This window comes from Vulpes vulpes, chromosome 1 (genome assembly GCF_048418805.1).
Source record: "Vulpes vulpes isolate BD-2025 chromosome 1, VulVul3, whole genome shotgun sequence".
NCBI classification, from domain to species: domain Eukaryota; kingdom Metazoa; phylum Chordata; class Mammalia; order Carnivora; family Canidae; genus Vulpes; species Vulpes vulpes.
Window position 1 is genome coordinate 126,050,768 of NC_132780.1, and position 18,152 is coordinate 126,068,919.

General features: G+C 42.1%; 1 pseudogene; it reads left to right on the plus strand.

Annotated features, from left to right (window-relative positions):
- Positions 1-15,151: 15,151 nt before the first annotated feature.
- LOC112913789 (cytochrome c oxidase subunit 7B, mitochondrial pseudogene) lies at positions 15,152-15,566 on the plus strand (annotated as a pseudogene).
- Positions 15,567-18,152: the final 2,586 nt, after the last annotated feature.

Genomic DNA, 18,152 nt, shown 5'->3' on the forward strand with positions numbered 1-18,152 from the left:
GGCCAAACTATGGAAAGAGCCCAGATGTCCATTGACAGATGAATGGATACAGAAGAAATGGTACACACACACACACACACACACACACACTGGAATATTACTCAGCCATCAAAAAAGTGAAATCTTGCCATTTGCAAGGATATGGATGGAACTAGAGGATATTATGCTAAGCAAAATAAGTCAATCAGAAAAAGACAATTATCATATGATTTCACTCATACGTGGAATTTAAGAAACAAAACAGGATCACAGGGGAAGAGAGGAAAAAATAAAACAAGATGAAATCAGAGGGGGAGACAAACCATAAAAGAGTCTTAATCATAGCAAACAGAGTCACTGAGGGGAGGGGTGTGTGTGGGGGTAACTGGGTGATGGACAGTAAGGAGGGCACGGGATGTAACAAGCCCTGGGTGTTATATAAACTTGATGAGTCATCGAACTAGCTCTGAAATCAATAATATATGTTGATTAATTGAATTTAAATAAAATTTAAAAAAAGATACAGAACAATTCTGTCACCACAAAGTTATATCATTTTGCCATTTTATAACCACACGTACCTCACAATGTCATAAAAATTTAGCTATAAGGATGTTTCTTGCAGTAACATTTTTAATAGTTAAAAAATTAATTAACTTTGGGGCCCTGGATGGTTAAGCATCCAACTGTTGGTCTAGGCTCAGGTCATGAGATCTACCCCATGTCAGGCTCCAGGCTCAGTGCAGGCTGTTTCAGATTCTCTCTATCTCTCTCTTCCTCTCCCCTGGCCCCACTTGTGCACATTTTCTCTCTCTCTAAAATAAATGAATAAATTTTAAAAAAGAAATAACTTTAATATTTGCTAATAGGATTTTTTTAGGATATTGATTATATTAATTAATGTATGTCCATAAAATAAAATAACACATAAACTTTAAGTTTTGTAGCATGTTATCCAGTGACTTACAAAGATAGATATATATGTTTATTTATAAGATATATATATTTACAAGATATATTTATAAGATATGTATATTTATAAGATATATACAATGGAATATTACTATATATACTATATAGTATATACTATATATATCTATACTATACTATATATAAAATATATATATACTATATATAAGATAAATATTTATATATTTATAAGAGAGAGAGAGGCAGAAGAAGAGAGAATCCCAAGCACAGAGCCTGATGCTGGAGCTCCATCCCATGACTCTGAGATCATGACCTGAGCAGAAATCAAGAGTCAGATGCCCCACTGACTGAGCCACCCAGGTCCCCTAAGGTTTATAATATATTAAGTGAAAATCTTGGAAGTATATTTTTATTTTCTTCTTTTTTTATGTGCTCATATTTTCTAAAAGTTCTAGAATTACCATATATTATTCAAAAATTGTTTTATCATGGTAAGATACACATTTTTTAAAAGATTTATTTATTTATTTATTTTAGAGATGGAGAGAAAGAGAGAGAGAGAGAGGGAGCATGAGTGGAGAGAGGAGCAGAGGAGAGAGACAAGCATATTCTGTGCCAAGGGCAGAGCCCAACTTGGGGCTCAATCCCACTACCCCAAAATTATAACCTGAGCTCAGCAGGACACCCAACTGACTGAGCTACCCAGGCACCCCACATAACATTTTGAGTGTACAGTTTAGTGGCATTAAATACATTCACACTGTTGTGAAGCTGTCGCCAGTACCCATCTCTAGGACTTTTTCATCTTCCCATACAGAAACTCTGTCCCCATTTAACAATAACCCTCCATCCCCCTGTCTCCAGATCATGGTAACCACTGTTCCAGTATCTGTCTCTATGTATTTGATTACTCTAGGTATCTCCTATAAGTGGAATCATATTGCCTTTCTGTGACTGGCTTACTTCATGATGTCTTCAAGGTTCATCCGTGTTGGGGCATGTATGTGATGCCACACTAATTATTAATCCAAATGTAAAGTCACTTATAATAAGCCTCATATTTGTGAGAGGTTTGCACATTTGTAACCATGAATTGCAAAGCTAAAGGTAAGTCTGAAGTACCAAGGCTAAAGCATCTTTTGGACTGAATTTGGTGGGGTTGCCCTGGAGGAAGGCAGGCTAGTGTAGGCTGGGGAAACGACATTCACAAGGACAGAAAAGTAGAGACCTATGCAACACATCTGGTGACAAGAAGCCAACCCATCTGGCTATGCTCAGGTGCCTCAGCAGGGAAATACTGAGAAAAACAGAAGATGCTATGGTTTGAACATTTGTGTTACCCCCAAATTACTATGTTGGAGATCCTAATGCCTGAAGTGATGGTATCAGGATATATCCTTTGGGAGGTGCTTAGGTCATGGGGGGTGGAGCCCTCATGATTGGGATTAGCACTCTTATAAAAGACATCCCAGAGAGATCCCTCATCCCTTCTGCCCTTTGAGGACACAAAGAGAAGCCTGTGACCTGGAAGATGGCCCTCTCCCTATCATGCTGGCACGCTGAGCCCAGACTTCCAGCCTCCATAACCATGAGAAATAAATCTCTGTCATGTGAGCCATCTAACCTGTGGTACTTGGTTGTAGCAGCCCAAATGGACTGGGACAGATAAGGACAAAGATTGAGAGACAAAATATACATTTAGAGTTTCAATGTAATAAGAGATGGCGTTTCAAGCCAGAGGGAATTGAAGCTGAGATGAGACATATTCAAATTATTGTTTAGAGAAAGAGGCACTGCTGATGTTTGTAGTCTGGATGTCAGGAGGCTGGGATGGGTATGCAGAAGAGGCACAACCTCTCCAGTTGGGTTCAGATGGGCTCAAACTTGCCCTGTAATGCTCGTTGATGCACTCACACTCTACCGTGCCAAGCAGAATTTGTTGTGTAGACTGCATGCCTAATTGAGAGAAGAAAACTGAATGCAACAAAAAAGGAAACTGGGAAAACAGAGCAGTCGGGGGAGGTCAGGGTGAAATATGGTTTGGGAGGGCTGACCTAGAGGCAAGGTAGAGAGAACCCTTTCTCAAAATGTTTGTCCAGAGTCCTGGGGCTCCTTGATTTTACTCTGGTCTGAACGAAAAGATAAAGCCTGGAGAACTTTGGAGAGAGAACCTTGCTTCCTGTGGCCGTTGCTAGGGATGGAAGCCTAGCTGGTGAGTCACTCCCTGAATTCCGACAGAAGTCTAGAGGCTGGCGTGGGAGTTTACCTGCCTAATCTTGTTTCAGTTCTTGCATATTGTATTCACTGTTGTGCAGAAACACAGTAAGAGAGCTGAGAGCAGATGTGAAGAGGAAGGGCTGGTGGGTAAGGGATCCATGGGGACAATGGGAAGCTCCCCCTTTTGTTTCACCCCAGCCAGCACAAGGATATCATTCTGGATGGGGGATAGCTATCGAAATGGATAGGGAAAGGCAGACCCAGATGAAATATTTCTTTCTGTTCCCATTGGGTGACTTTTATTTCCTTTTGGGTGACTAGGCACCTCTTTCTTGGTCTCTGTCCTTTTCCTACCTTTCTCCCCATGCTCAACCTCAGGAGCCCACTCAGCTTCATCCTACCATACCATCTGTATTCAGGCCAGCGGGGCCCATCTGCCCCTTATCTCTGAGATTGCCAAGTCCCCTTATCCTGGTCCTCATTTTCTTAAGAGCAGAAAGGCCATTTTATTTTATTTTATTTTTATGGGTTTTTTTTAAAGATTTTATTTATTCATGAGAGAAAGAGAGAGAGAGAGATGCAGAGACATAGGCAGAGGGAGAAGCAGGTTCCATGCAGGGAGCCCAATGTGGGACTCGATCCCAGGACTTGATCTCAGGACTCCAGGATCACTCCCTGGGCTGAAGGCAGGCTAAACCGCTGAGACACCCGGGGTCCCCCTAGAAAGGCCATTTTAAAAGATAAGGCTGTCTTGCTAATGTTGCTTAGGTAAGGAAAGTAAATTAGGACTCAAATAGTCTGAAATGGGGGCTCTCCAGGCTAAAAATGAAAGTGCTAGATACACCAAAGAGTATACTATTATTTAAGGCACTATTATGAGTGCAGGTCTCTGGTGGGCTCAGAGGGGAATCACAAACTCCTGTTTGCCATCCGCAGCCTTCAGTTTTCATATTATTGGTGCTGGGAAACCAGGTTTCAAACAGGTCCAAAATGAATAGGATAGGATTTCAGTAAGTCTAGGGTCATTCAACAGAGGTGCTAGTATGTACACATTTGAAGCTCAGTGAGCCATTTCCCTACGATTCCCACAGCAATTGGATGTATCTTTTTGCTGAAATTCTCGTTCTCTGGGCACGAATAAGAATGCAAAGAGCAAGTAGATGAGATGGACAGAGAACCCCAAATGACTGCACCCACCCAAGGGCAAAAAGTCTAATCCTCAAAATTTCCTTATGTTCAGCAGAAACCCACTTCCAATGGATCAAGTCTGCACTTTGAAGCCCAAAGAGAAAGGACCTTCTCTTCCCAATGACAACTCTTAGGCTTCTGTTCTAAAAAAGAAAAATCCCTATTTTCTTTATAATAAATATATATGATCATTCTACTAGGCCACTTTCCAGGCCTCCGCCATCCTGATCATTCTGCTCCGATTTACACAAGTTTGCCAATATACTTTTTAAAATACGCACTGGGAATTGAAAGCATTGAGATCATGGACATTATTTCCTCAGAAAAGAGTAGTCATGTTGCACATGCAATGTCTGAACAAGGCAGGAGACAAGAAATGGGAGTGATTTTAAGGAAGTGAGCTTGAGGGCTAGAAAGATGGTATTGAAAAACTGCATAGTGGTTCAGATGTAAGATAACTTAGGGGTGGCTGTATTTCCTGGTGGGAAACAGGAGATACGAACCTGACAGGAGACAAGATTAGGGTCTTCAGGCAAGATGTAGGCAATGGTAGCAAATCCACTGAGGAAGGGGGAAAGTCCCATTTGTGGAGAACAAGGATGACCAGGCTGTGGCAGACAATTTCCCAGTGTTAATAGCATCTTCCCTTCACAGTTTTGTAAGGTGGGAATCAGCCCTCACCCACAGGAGGGTGAGGCTGAAGAAAGTTAAGTAACTTGCCCAAGGCCACCGAACCATTAAGCGAAAGGGCTGGGACTCCAACCCAAGGGAGTTGAGTCTCAGGGAGTGAGTCTCAGGGAGTGTGATGAGAGCTTCAAGAACTTCTCCCCCCTGCCCCCCCTCCCCAAAAAGAATTTCTTCCCAAACCAATGGAGTCAAGTATGAATCACTGAGGAGCACTAGTGCATGAGTTTCCCAGGTGGCCTGTGAACAGAGTGCAGATTCAGTGCTTATGAAATAATAAGGTCTACAGTTTGTTGGGAGGCTGGGTGAGCACAGAGCTTAATGGTTAGGATCAGGCTGTAAGGAGACTTGGCTTCAAATCACAGCTTTGCCCCTTCACATCACAGCTTTGCCCCTTGTGTGTTCATGGGAAAATTTCTCCACCTTTCTACCTTTAGTTTCTTTGCCTGTAAAATGGTATGAGTAATACCAACTGTAGAATTATTACAAGGACTAAGTGAGATCGTGTTTGCAATGGGTATGTGCATATGTCTATGTAAGTAAAATATATGTAAAGGGTATTAAGAGGGCAGCCCGGGTGGCTCAGCGGTTGAGCGCCTGCCTTCAGCCCAGGGCGTGATCCTGGAGACCCGGTATCGAGTCCCACATCGGGCTCCCTGCATGGAGCCTGCTTCTCCCTCTGCCTGTGTCTCTGCCTCTCTCTCTCTCTCTCTCTCTGTGTGTCTCTCATGAATAAATAAAATCTTTAAAAAAAAAAAAAGAGTATTATGAGAAACACTCAACTAGTAAGCATTCAACAAAATACAGCTATTTCTATGTAAATTATTCATTTGTCCTTGATACTCAACAGTGAGCCTCTTTTTATTATTTAAAATATTTAAAAATAAAATAAAATACAATTTTATTTATTTATGAATGATAGTCACAGAGAGAGAGAGAGAGAGGCAGAGACACAGGCAGAGGGAGAAGCAGGCTCCATGCACTGGAGCCCAATGTGGGATTCGATCCCGGGTCTCCAGGATTGCGCCCTGGGCCAAAGGCAGGCGCCAAACCACTGATCCACCCAGGGATCCCCACTGCCAGGTGTTCCTCTTTTTAAAATGGAGGATGAGTGTGATAGATTATAACGTGTCACTTGGCTTACACTGAGTACTTTCCCAAAATTCCCTTCCATGCGTGTTTCCAGTTAGGATGATCCATGAGACAGTCTTGTGGCAGATTCCTGAGAATGAGGGCAGACGTGAAGGAACGGCCATTCTGTAGCTTACACACATTGTCCTTTATTTGTCGGCTCACCCTGGTGCTGTGAGGAAGCAGCTAGGCCTACAACGGCTCCAGCTTCCCTGGTATCCTCCTCCAGCATCTCTGGCTTCTGGGCCAGGTGTGTTTAGCACTCTGATGGAGGGTCCCAGCTTCTGCAGGACATCCATACCATCAAGGGCAGAGCCAACAAGGGCTGGTGCAGTTTCATCTTTTGGCTCCAAAATGAGCTTGCTCTCTTCCACCTTAGATCCAGCTTCTCTTCCCCACTGCCTGCCTACTGACTGTATATACCTCTGAGTTAGCATTGCCAGAGTTAGCAAATAAAAATATGAGATGCGGGATCCCTGGGTGGCTCAGCGGTTTAGTGCCTGTCTTTGGCTCAGGGCAAGATCCTGGAGACCCGGGATCAAATCCCATATCAGGGTCCTGGCATGGAGCCTGCTTCTCCCTCTGCCTGTGTCTCTGCCTCTTTCTCTGTGTGTCTTTCATGAATGACATGTGTCTTTAACAAATAAATAAAATCTTTAAAAAATAAAAATAAATAAAAATAGGAGATGCTCAGTCAAATGTGAATTTCAGAGAAACAACATTTTTTTAGTATATGTTTCTCTGTTAATTCACATTTGACTGGGATTCTGGCTTTCTGTTTTGCTTTGTTTTTCGTTCACTAATTCTGGCAACGCTAAGGGTGGAAGAGTAAGTGACTAGAGAAAGAAGATTGATGGGAAGAATCCCGTTGAGGATAGTGACTGAGTTTATAATGACATCAATTAATACCCAGCTGAGTGCTTTTCTCCTGCAGGGTTCAGCTGCCCAGGTGCAAGTAAGGCCTAGATAATTGGGTTCCTCCAGAGTTAGCATTTTACCAGGTGGATGCTGGTAAAAAGCACAAGAGCGTTTAGGGCAGAGGTTGGCAAACTTGAATTGGCCACCCAGGTGGTGCCCTTGCGGGGCCCAGGTCCCCAGCCCGCCTCCCTTGCCTGTAGCTCCTGTGACAGAGTTTCTGGTCCACGTTCTGGGCCCGTTCCCTCTGGGGCTCTTTGTCTTGTTCCTCACTTGTGCTATCTCAGAACCCACTCACCTGGCTGTGGTGTTCTTCTTCCTACTCCACCCACCCCAGGCCTGTCCCCGAATACAGGATCCCTCCTTGTCTGTGGCTTGATTGGGGGTGAAGGGTGTTTTAACTTGGCAGGGGTAGTTCCTGCTCTGGGGCGATCTATCTGATCCTCGAGAACAAAGCTAAAGCTGCCTTTCGTCTGTTATTTTATTTTTTGAAGTTTAAATAAAGTTTACTAATTTTGGCCAAAAAAAAAAAAATCCTCTGCATCACTCAGAGGATTTTGTCAGGATGCAGATTGCAGCGCCCCACCTACCCCTGCACTTTCTGATTCAGTAGGTCTGGGTGGGACCCAAGAATGTGCACTTCTAATGAGTGCAGCATTTTAAGACCCACTGGAGTAGAATGGAATGGGGGACCATGAGATTGAAAGTAGACAAGGGGAGGGAGTGACAATGGAGGGGCTGATGGGGCAGTGTATTCTCTGCCTTCACAGTGAGGAGACTGGGATGGTGACTCCGAGGAGACGTGTTCCGTCAGTCTGTTCTTGGCTGTATAATTTTGGGCTATGTGTGTACTATCCCTGTCCTTCCCTAACAGTGGCATCTGCCTCCCTTCTAACCAGAGAATTTTTGAGAACTCTGGTGTCACACGCTGGTGTCCAGTGTGACCTCTGAGAAGCTGGACATTACAACAGATGCACCGATGGAGGCAACATCCACCACAGACGTGCAGAAGAGAAGGTCACAGGATCACAAGGGGACAAGATCCCACATGGAAGATGTGCAAGAAGAGAGGATGAGAGAGGAAAGAAAACGGAGGAGGGATGGAGGAGGACATGCAGGGAGCATAATGCACAAAAGACAGAATGCACAGAGAAAAGCAAAACCCAAAGAAAACTACACAGAGGTACGAGAAGTACAAATATACGAAGGTTAGGAAAGCAAAGGGGTTAACTGCCTCAGAGAGTCATCCCAGAGGGCCTGGGTGATGAAGGAGAACAGTAGGGCACCATGAGCCATAGGGAAGATGAATAGAATCTTGTCATCTAAATGGGGGTATTCTGGGAGTGTCTGATCATGTCTCATGTACTCATCCTATATCCTACTTAAAAGTACACCCCGGAAAACAAAATCCCCAAATTGAGGGGCTACAAGTGCAGGTGCATCGTTTTTGATTCTTCAAAATGAAGTAATGAGCTTCATTACTCATGCTGTTTTTGCTTTTGTATGTCTTATCTACAATGGCCTGGCGAGACGGCGAGAACCATCACCAACACCATCATCATCATAGTGAGAATAACACAATAGTGACAATAATAGCTGCCATATGCCAGACACTCTGCTGTTTCACATATATTATCTCAGTCAATCCTTCTTTCCTTTCACAAACCTATGAGATTGGTAAATCATCTTCCTTCTTCTGATGAGGGTACTTGCCAGTGATGGGACGTGAAGCAAAGTCTCCTCCCTGTATCCTGCCACCTACCCAACACTAACAGTTCAGGCCTAAGTCAACGTACTTGTCTCTGTTTTGATTACATTTCTGAAAAGGGACACTTCCACGTGAGAGGTACAAGGAAAGGCTGGTCTGGAAAGCCAGGAAATGTGAGGTTGGGGAATGAGGAGAAGGAGAAGTGGAAATTACTCATCTTACCTCAAATTTACTCCGATTTTCCACATTCTTCTCTATGGTGTATAAATGAGGAGCAAGGGAAGATTTTTAAGGAACTGCTCAAACCCCCTGCTTTGAAATCACTGTGATAGAAGACTGTGGCACAGGGGAGAGAGCCCCAAGGGGGTACAGAACATAAAGCAAGGGGGATATTGGGGTGATGGGGTCAGGGCTGAGGAGCTCTCAGAAGAGGAAATCTCTAAAGGCAGATGTCAATGATAAGCAAAGTGTTCCTAGTCCTAATATGCATAACGCACTTACTTGCAAGTCAGTAAGAAAAAGGCAAACACTTCTAATGGAAAAATGGTCAAATCTGAATATGCATGTCAAAAGAAGAAATATAGAGGGGGGGCAAGATGGCAGAAGAGCTGGGGTCCTCAACTCATCTGGCCCCACAAACTTACCTAGATAACTTTCAAAACTGCTGAACACCTACGAATTTGACCTGAGATTTAAAGAGAGACCAGCTGGAATGCTAGAGAGAAGTTTTTGCTTCTAACAAGGTAGGAAGGTGAAAAATAAAAAATAAAAAAGAATCAAGTGGGGGAGAGGCCTTGCGAGGAGCCAGGCTAAAGTGGGCAGACAGGAAAGCCCAGCCCTGGAGAAGTGGGAACTTTAAAAATCCGTGCCAGAGTTTTCCCAGCGGGAAAAGTGCTTAGCAGGGAAATCAGGCAGGATCACAGGAGGGGCAGGGATGCCTCCAGATTCTCGGAGTCACTATAAGGGAAGGGCACCTGGGGTAGAGCTCATGGCACACTGCCGCCGATCTCGGTAAAGGGCTGGGGCATCGCAGCCCTCGGGGCACCGGGGAGAAGCCAGTGGGTCAGGCCGGCTGGCTCCGGAGCTGCCTTTACCCCAGAGACTGGCAATGGGCAGAGGTGGCTGTACTCTGTTCCCGTTGGGAGAGGCAGCCCCTGGGAGCGTGGGTCAAGTGGCACAGGGCCCCGGATCCCAAGGCACCCAGGCAGACACAATTGATGATCCTGCATTCCCTGGGACAGACAAGCAGGGAGGGCACAGGACAGTCAGAACCCTCCTGCCGCTGGGCGTCCCCCAAGCTGTGCAGGTCAGTGTACCCGGGCCTGACCCCAGGAGCATCCAGGCCAGAGCGGACTGAGAGACTGCAGTTAGGTACTTGTGGGGAGCTGACTCCAGAGCTGGAAATCTGGCCACCATTTGTGTTTTTCCTCTTTGTTTCACCCTGTGCCTGGGAGAGGTGAGGCCGCCAGGGAACAGAGGACTCACAGGATAAACAGCCCCCACTGAGCCCAGCACCCGGCAGGGGTGGGGCATCTCTGTCCAGGCACAGACACCTGAGAACTGGCACAGCAGTTCCCTCCCCAGAAGAACAGCTGGAAGGACAGGGGAAGAGCAAGTTTACTGAACAAGCAACACTGGAAAGCTCCAGGACTGAGGGAAAATAGTATATAGAACTAGAGGGTCCTTTTTCTTGTTCTTTTTTCTTTTTCCATTAGGACTCGTTTTTATATCAGACTAAAAATTTCCAATATTTTTTCCTTTTTCCACCTTAACTACAATATTTTACCAACTCATTTTTAAGTTTTTTTCCCTTTTGACTTTCAGATTCCTACAATTGCATGTCTTAGATATATTTTTCACTTCTGGGTTCCCTTCAACATATTCAATTTAATTTTGGTATATATACAAGATACGGTTATTTGTGTTTTGTTTTTTTCTGCCTTGTTTTGTTTTACTATGGTGGAAGTTAGTAAATTCTAACACACGACCAACATACACCCAGAACCAAGTGGAACACAGTGTTGGTTCATTCTGTGAGATTATATTCTCTCTTCTTTCCCATTCTGTCCCCCTCCTATCTTTATGTTTTTGTGGTCAATGTTGGGGCTTTATATAAGTATTGCTGGTTTATATAAATTTGGGATTGAGCATCTTCTAACATACAAAATAAAATACACTGAGAACCAAGAAGATCACCTTCTAGGACCCCTCAGGTAGACTACATTGTCTCTCCACTACTACTTCCTCACCACCAACATCCCTCCACCTTTTATTTTTCTCTTTACTTTTTTTTTCTTTTTTATTGTTCTTTTGGTTTTGGCTTTTTATTAATTTTTATTTATTTATGATAGTCACACAGAGAGAGAGAGAGGCAGAGACACAGGCAGAGGGAGAAGCAGGCTCCATGCACCCGGAGCCTGACGTGGGACTCGATCCCGGGTCTCCAGGATCACACCCTGGGCCAAAGGCAGGCGCTAAACTGCTGCGCCACCCAGGGATCCCTGGCTTTTTTTTCTGTGACTTTGTTTTAAATTTTGTTTTTCACTGTAGTGGTCCTTTTGTTTTATTTTGTTCTGTTCTTCTTTTTCTTTTATTTTCTGGTCTCTGACTTCTTTGGAATCGTCTAGGGTCTATTTTACTTAGGTCATGGTTGATATTTTTGACTCAGCTCGCTCATACAGCCACTCTGCACTGGACAAAATGACTAGAAGGAAGAATTAACCACAAAAGAAAGAACCAGAAACAATATTCTCTGCCACAGAGTTACAGAATTTGGATTTCAATACAATGTCAGAAATTCAATTCAGAAGAACAACTTTAAAGTTACTGTTGGCTCTGGAAAAAAGCATAAAGGACTCTAGAGACTTTATTACTGCAGAATTGGGATCTAATCAGGTTGTAATTAAAAACAAATTAAATGAGATGCAATCCAAATTGGGTGTTCTAACTGCTAGGGTAAATCGGTGGAAGAGGGAGTGAGTGACATAGAAGACAAGTTGATGGTAAGAAAGGAAGCTGAGGAAAAAAGATAAAAACAATAGCCCATAAGGAAAGGCTTAGGGAAATGAATGATAGCTTGAAAAGGAAGAATATACATCTAATTGGGGCTCCAGAAGAGACTGAGAGAGGACCATAAAGTATGCTTGAACAAATAATAGCTGAGAACTTCCCAAATCTGGAGAAGGAAACAAGCATTCAGATCCATGAGATAGAGAGGACGTCGCCCACCCCCCCCATCAATAAAAACCATTCAACACCTCAACATTTAATAGTGAAACTTGCAAATTTCAAAGACAAAGAGAAAATTCTTTTTTTTAATTTTTATTTGCATTTATTCTATGCAGAATTTACTCCTGGGCCATAAGTTTTTGTTTCTTCAGTTTCTTCTGGGATATCTTTTTCTTCTGTGCAACCTCCTCTTCTGGTTTAGGAACAATCTGCTCTTTTTCAGTAAGAATCATCTCAATGTGGCAGGGAGAGCTCATGTATGGATTAATCCAGCCATGAGCCCTGTAGGTTCTACGTCGCATCTTGGGGGCTTTATTCACCTGGATGTGCTCAATGACCAGAGAATCTACATCTAAACCCTTAAGTTCGGCATTACTCTCCGCATTTTTAAGCATGTGCAGTAAAAATTCAGCACTCTTCTTGGGCCACCGACCTTGTGTCCAGCAAAGAGAAAATTCTTAAAGCAACTCTAGACAAGAGATTCTTAACTTATATGGGGAGAAATATCAGATTAACAACAGGCCTCTCCACAGAGACCGGGCAGGCCAGAGAGGGCTGGCATGATATATTCAATGTACTAAATGAAGAACATGCAGCCAAGAATACTTTAACCAGCAAGGCTGTCATTCAGAATAGAAGGAGAGAGAAAGAGCTTCCAGGATAGGCAGAAAAAATATGTAATCACCAAACCGGCTCTGCAAGAAATATTAAGGAAGACCCTGTAAAAGAAAGAGGAAACCCAAAGAAACAATCCACAAAAACAGGGACTGAATAGGTAATATGATGACACTAAATTAATATCTTTCAATAGTTATTCTGAACGTGAATGGGCTAAATGATCCCATCAAAAGATGCAGGGTATTGGACTGGATAAAAAAGCAATACCCAACTATTTGCTGTCTACAAGAGACTCATTTTAGACCTAAGGACACTTCCAGCCTGAAAATGAGAGTGTGGAAAACCATTTACCATTCAAATGGTCCTCAAAAGAAAGCTGGGGTAGCAATCTTCATGTCAGATAAATTAGTTTATCCCAAAGACTGTAGTAAGAGATGAAGAGGGACACTATATCATACTTAAAGGGTCTATCCCACAAGAAGACCTAACAATCATGAATATTTATGCTCCTAATGTGGAAGCTGCCAAGTGTATCAATCAATTAATAACCAAAGTAAAGACATACTTAGATAATAATACACTACTAGTAGGAGACTTCAACACAGCACTTTCAGCAAATGACATATATTCTAAGCAGAACATCACCAAAAAAACAAGGTCCTTAAATGATATACTCGACCAAACAGATTTCACAGATATATATAGAACTTTCCATCCAAATGCAACCTAATACACATTCTTCTCAAGTGCATGTTGAACTTTCTCCAGAATAGACCACACACTGGTCTCAACCAATCAGGTCTCAACCAATACCAAAGGTTGGGATTGTCCCCTGCATATTTTCAGACCACAATGCTTTGAAACTAGAACTCAATCACAAGAAGAAATTTGGAAGAAACTCAAACACATGGAGGTTAAAGAGCAACCTACTAAAAGATGAATTGGTCAACCAGGAAATTAGAGAAGAATTAAAAAGAACATACATGTACAGGATGTTCCCAGTAGAAACAAACTAAATAACAATACATCAACACATCAATAAGGAATTGGTGAAATAAATTATGCTACTGAGGTACAATGGAACACAATGCAGCCATTAAAAATTACAATGTTCATTATGTACACTATCAAGGAAACATGTCCATGATCTATTTAATGAAGGACAAAGATGATAAAAATAGGATATCATGCCTCTATTATATAAAACTGTATGTGGGACGCCTGGGTGGCTCAGTGATTGAGCGTCTGCCTTTGGCTCGGAGCATGATACTGGAGTCCTGGGATCGAGTCCCACATCAGGCTCCCTGCATGGAGCTTGCTTCTCCCTCTGCCTATGTCTCTGCCTCTCTCTCTCTCTCTGTTTCTCATGAATAAATAAAATCTTAAAATAAATAAAAAATAAAACTGTGTATGTATGTCTGTTGTATTTCATTTCTAGAAAAAATAAGTAAATACTCAGATCCCTAGTTGAGGCAATGTCTTGTTTTACTTGATTAAGAAATATATTGTCCCTTTGGCATAGAAAAGTGAAATTTCCAAATGTATTTAGTTATGCAAGGCAGAATGTCTCACCTGTTTGTCATTTGAAATACAGTCAGAAATAATACCGGTGCACCTGGCTGGCTCAGTTGGAAGAGTTCGTGACTCTTGATAACAGTGTCATGGGTTCAAGCCCCATGGTGGATGTAGATATCACTAAATAAGAAACTTAAAAAAAATCTACTTCTGAAGTAATATGATAGCAATTATATCACGTTGGTTGACTAGAAATATCTTCCTCTCCTCTCCATCTATTGTTGCATTATTAGAACTTGAATGAGCTGTAATAAAATGTGATGTTGCAATATTCTTTAAAGTGCATAGGTTGGTTATATTGCCTTTAATTAACTTGGAAAGCATTTCTTCCCATGTTGGGTACAGTGTAACCAGGAAAATAATGTTATCTCACTACAACATTATTATAATGGCAACAAATCATATCTGTCTAGGAGGGAATGTGATAGTTTTGTTAAAAATGGATAAATACCTCTGTTCAATGGAGGAGATATTCACTGTATTTTCTTTTTAAGGAAATATCAATGTTAGGCTCAAATTTTTGTGAAATCTTAGGTGGTCGATTTGTGACCACCTAAGATCAGTTATTTATTTCCTAAGCATATTCTGCAAATACTATCTCATTTTTATACATTTTATGAATAGTAGACATGCTTTTAAATCTATACTATCAACAGAAATTTTACTTGAAAATGTCTTTTGTTATATTTTAACTTATAAGATGAATTTTCAGTATATGTATGTATAAATTGTATATTAATTTTAGTAATGAAAGAAATCAAATCATATATATTTGGAAAAATTAGCATTTACTTTTTATCAAATGTAATAAAACTTTTAAACTACTCTGATGTGACTTTTCTGAGCAAAAGTATTAAACACAACAAAATAAAAATTAAAAGTAGTTGATAAAAATAGGATCCCATGACCCATTGTGGAAAGTTGTGTGTATATATGTACGTATATAAGTGTGTAGATTTAGAACAATAACTGAAGGCATGGACCGCAGTTGCACCGTTCTGCCTTCAGCTTCAGGATGTTTCCCGTGGCCAGAAACGCTCTAAGTCTTCTCCAAGTTCAAAGCATTCCACAAACAATGGCAAGGCAGAGTCACCAGAAACGGGCACCTGATTTCCATGATAAATATGGTAATGCTGTATTAGCTAGTGGAGCCACTTTCTGTATTGCTGTATGGGCATATACAGCAACACAAATTGGAATAGAATGGAACCTATCCCCTGTTGGCAGAGTCACCCCAAAAGAATGGAGGGATCAGTAATCCCAGCTGGTGTAATAATGAATTGTTTCAAAACCAACTCATAATTGATGCCAGGTGAAAGCACTGTGCACCTACTAAAATATGGCATGATTTAAGAAATAAAGTACATTTGAAACCTCAAAAAAAAAAAAATAACTGAAGGGATGTTTGGCAAATTAAATGTGAGTTTTTTGAGTGGCAAAGTTTTTGTTTTCTTTATTCTTTCCCTCCTTTTTTTTTAAGTAGGCTCCATACCCAATTTTTTTTTTTAAGATTTTATTTATTCATTCATAGAGACACAGAGAGAGAGGGGGGGGGCAGAGGACAGGCAGAGGGAGAAGCAGGCTCCACACAGGGAGCCTGACGTGGGACTCGATCCAGGGTCTCCAGGATCAAACCCCGGGCTGCAGACAGCGCCAAACCGCTGTGCCACCGGGGCTGCCCCAATGTTGGGCTTGAACTCATGACCCTGAGATTAAGAGTCCCATGCTCTGCTTACTGAGCCAGCTGGATGTTCCTCTTTCCTTTGTTTAAATTATCATAATGTGCTCTTTATTTTTATATTTGGGAGGAAATAATTTTCTTTTGCAGAGGAAAAGTGTGACTCTAAGACTAAAATGCTTTTGAGTACTTCCTGAAACCACCAAAGTTTTTTAGCATAGCCATCACTATACCCACTTGCCCCTTCTCTCCTGAGAAGAATCCACTGAAATTCTTACCCATATTCCTTTATTTGACTTAATTTTGAAAGAACCACGTCATGTCTTCTATTTCTTCACTTTCCTGTTTTTTTCTTCCTTCTATTTACCTTTTCTTCCAGGGGGGGTTCTAGAATACTGAGACCCTGGGGGCTGGATTCATAGATACCCAATGCTGTCCTCTGTTGGGACACATTTTTGCCAATGTATTCTTCAGGGATCCAGTGGTTCTTTCCCCTTTCCTGGAGAGCTGTGGTATGATTTCATTACTACTTCACATAGTTTGGGGGGGGGGGTAGTGCAGGGTGGTGTGCAAAGTAGCCTTCTGGCTGAATACTTTGTATTCAAAAAGGATAAACACTTCCAGAGGACAGAAGTCCTAATGGGAACAGAGTCTCTGGATAGGTTGAGGACCACAGTTGTGTCTCTTGGTGGGAGTGTTTGGCTTAGCTATGAAATTCAGCCCGGGCTCTCAGCCAATTTAGAGAGGAGACTCACTTAATGGAAAACTTAATGTACTCTCTAGTCACTTTTCCATTTTTATGGCAATCATACTGAGGAGAGGTTTTGCCACCTGCAAATATTTATGATGTGTTTCCATGATGTCTAGGGGGTGCAGAACACTATGGAGAGCTGGGACCTACTGGTTCTACCTCTGCCAGGGACCACAGTTGGAAGGAAAAAAAAAAACAAAACAAAACTTCCCTTTTAACAATCATAGGAATAAAGAAGAATTTTCTATTTTATGTTTATTAACCACCTCTCCATATGCTGGGAATAAAAATAACAGTGTTATTCAGTGCTGTTCACAGCATAAGGAGGAACACAAACTATCAAATATATAATGGCCATCCAGCATGAGAACAGAGAAGGAGAAGCCTCCATCCTACACTACAGTAAGGAGGCCAACAGGCCAGGGAAGGCTTTCTGCAACATGTGATGCCTGGGCTGAGACTTGAGACAGACTTCAATGTGGAAAGTGTGGGCTGATAGAGTGGAGTAAGGGCCTGCTCCCTGCCCCTGTAGTAATAATGCTCCTAGAGGCGCCTGGGTGACTCAGTTAGTTAAACATCAGACTCTTGATTTCAACTCAGGTCACAATCTCGGGGTCATGAGATCAAGTCCATGCTGGGTGTGGAGACTGCTTAAGATTCTTTCCTTCTCCCTTTGCCCCTTCCTACCCTCTAAAAAAAAAATAATGCTTTCAAGTACTTATTGACCACTATGCCGTTATTTACAAATGTGCGTGTAGGCAATATTTACATACATATTTCTGAATGCACAAAACCGCCACAGTTTGAATTTGGTTACAGGATGGAAAGCTCTTTTCTATTGTTTTAACCAGAGTTCCTTTTGTGATGGATAGTCTTATAGTGAAGTTGTGCATATGGATTAGATTCATCATCTAGAATCACTCCTATAGGGCTGGGAAGGAAGAGGTCACTTTGGATGCCTGGCTAATTTTCTGCAAGAAATTGATCATGGAGATGTGGGGTGTTCTTAAGCAGCGCTCTAGCATTGTGCCTGGCAGGAAGGACAAAGTTGCTGTAGTCGTAGGAGCAGTTTCCTGATTCTCTACCTTCCCTTCCTTGCGAAAGAGACAGCAGCTCTGATGGAGCCAAGTTCTCCAGGTTGTTCTAGAAGATATTCTTACAGTACTAACACAAAGCCCCCTTCTCCAGCTCTTCCAAGTGTAATGTAAACACCTCATTCCTTATTAAACCACCCTCAGCGTTAAAAAGTGGTTTCTGCTTCTTGTAACAATTTTGATAAATCTTTAATGAACATTTTCCCTACTTTAGAATAGAGGCTATTAACTCCATTGAGAGAAAGATAAATTTTTTGAGCTACCATTTTTTTTAGGAGGGGGACAGAAGAAGAGGGAAAGAGAGAATCTTTTTATTTTTAAAAGATTTTATTTATTCATGAAAGACAGAGAGAGTGAGAGAGAGAGAGAGAGAGAGAGGCAGAGACATAGACAGAGGGAGAAGCAGGCCCCCTGCAAGGAGTCTGATGTGGGACTTGATCCAGGATCCCGGGATTA